The following is a 2,500-nucleotide window of genomic DNA, read 5'->3' as shown; positions in this document are numbered from 1 at the left end:
TTTTTAATGAATTTGCGGAATTTGTCAATGTGTGTACTTTACTAAATGCTGTTAAAGATCCCATGGCATTAAATTCACTTTATGAGGTCACTTTATGAGGTTTTCTAACATTAATATGAGTTCCCCTAGCCTGACTATGGTCCCCCAGTAGCTAGAAAGTAGCTAGCACTGCCTTTGAAAAAACAAAACTCAGACGCAGCAATTTGGAATTTGTTGCATCCCCTTCTCTGCTTTGCCCGCCCAGAGAATTTGGCCCGCCAATGAGACAATGAGCTATGACTGCTGTTCACTTCTTTCTTTAAAGCATCCATGAAATAGCATGCCATGGGACCTTTAAGGTTCATTCTTGAGTGGCTTGTATAAGCACAGCGACTGAGATCAAATTACCAGTGTTAGACCAGTAGTTTTATCAATCATCCACTTGTATTACTACTCCAAAGAGAGAAGAGAGAGAGAGAGAGAGAAAAAGAGAGGGAGAGACACAGAGAGAGAGAGACAGAGAGAGAGAGAGAGAGAGAGAGAGAGAGAGAGAGAGAGAGAGAGAGAGAGAGAGAGAGACACACAGAGACACACAGAGAGACAGAGAGACACCAAGACCGAGAGAGAGACACAGAGAGCGAGAGAGACAATGAAAGGCTGAGACAGAGAAAGAGAGAGAGCGAAAGAAAGAGAGAGACACAGACCGAAACCAAGAGAGAGACAGTCTCAATGACTATCATCCTCCCCCACCTCCCCCTCCCCCTCCCTCACCAACCCACCCCCCTCCCCCTAACCAAGGTGGTGATGCACCCCTCCAAGACCCTCGAACTGCGAATGAAACGGAAGGGCTTCCGCATGGAGGCGGGTCAGTACGTCTTCATCCAGTGCCCCTCCATCTCAGCCCTGGAGTGGCACCCCTTCACCCTGACCTCGGCGCCGGAGGAGGACCACTTCAGCGCCCACATCCGCATCGTCGGCGACTGGACCGAGAAGCTGTACCTGGCCTGTGGCGGGGACAAGAGCGAGAGCCAGGACGCATGGATGCTGCCCAGGTGAGGGGGTCAGGGTCAAGGGGGCTTTACTTGTGTCCATGGGCAAGATTTGATTTGCAGGTCAGGAAAAAGGCGTTCACTTACACAGAAGGAAGAAAACAACAAGAACAAGGAGGGAGGGAGGAGCAGGGGGTGGAGGGAGGGAGAGGGGGGAGGTTGGGGGGAGGGGGGGAGGGAGACACAGGAGGCATGGATGCTGCCCAGGTGAGGGGGGAGGGGAGGGAGAGAGGGAGACTGGACACCTCGATGCTGCCCAGGTGAGGGGGAGGGAGGGAGAGAGGGAGGGAGAGAGGGAGGGAGAGGGGAGAGAGGGAGGGGGAGAGGGACTGAAACTGGCCTGTGGCGGGACAAGAGTGAGAGAAAGGATGCATGGATGCTGCCCAGGTGAGGGGGGGGGGAGAGAGGGAGGGAAGAGGGAGAGAGGGAGAGAGGGGGAGAGAGGGGAGGGGACAAGACGGAGACGCAGGACGTATGGATTCTGCCCAGGTGAGGGGGAGAGAGGGGTTGGGGGGGAGAGGGAGGGAAGGAAAGAGGAGGCAAGGCCGAGAGCCAGGACAGATAAAAATGTATTGGCATAAGTCTATGCTTGGTTAGCCCTTTCTAAAAACGAACATACTTCCTTCAATGTTTCGATCAGTAATCATCCCATGTAAGTTAAAATCTGAATAAAAGTATTGTGTGTGTGTGTGTGTGTGTGTGTGTGTGTGTGTGTGTGTGTGTGTGTGTGTGTGTGTGTGTGTGTGTGTGTGTGTGTGTGTGTGTTCTCATATATGTGTGTGTCAGTGGCGGCTGGTGGTTTTTAAAGTGAGGAAGGAAGGACTGCGCGCTTGGTTGCCTTTGGCCTGCTTGCACTGTTAGTGGCGTATGGTGGCATAAGTATGTGAGACTCAAGTTGTCTCAGGGTGTTTTGGTGAACTACAAAATAGCAGGGAGGAATAATTATGTGAATTGATACAAATCCATCAGTGGCAGCATTGGACTTTTAAAGCTGGTGGGCAGCACGTCTTGGACTACAAGGGCAGAAGGAAAGGATGCAAAGCCAATTAGTAAATTCAGGTCTACTCTACTCCATTGGGCCTATTTTTTCCCTCCATGACTGAAGCTATTGGACGCAATTTGGCTATGTTTATTTTCAGCAAGAATTGTTTTAAGAAAATGAAGACACAAGAGCAAAAGGGATTCCATTTAAAATGCATCATGCTCTGAATCATTCACTAACACTAACTAGCATTCACTAACTAACATCCTTTCCACAATATAAAACAGAACGGTCAGAGTAACAAACAATTAAAAGAACAACAAGAACATTATTTCACAACTATTTACATGGGCTGTAAGACCTAACATTGTTTGAGGCAAATGTGGATGTTAATGGATGTTTCAGAATGTTGGTCATGGTGTTAAGCCAATTAAGATTGAGGGACTCCATTTATAGATCAAGTCAACCCTCCTCGCGGGCTCCACAGCTC

The sequence above is a fragment of the Gadus chalcogrammus genome, chromosome 7 (genome assembly GCF_026213295.1).
Source record: "Gadus chalcogrammus isolate NIFS_2021 chromosome 7, NIFS_Gcha_1.0, whole genome shotgun sequence".
Taxonomy (NCBI): domain Eukaryota; kingdom Metazoa; phylum Chordata; class Actinopteri; order Gadiformes; family Gadidae; genus Gadus; species Gadus chalcogrammus.
Note: the sequence above shows the minus strand (reverse complement) of the source record.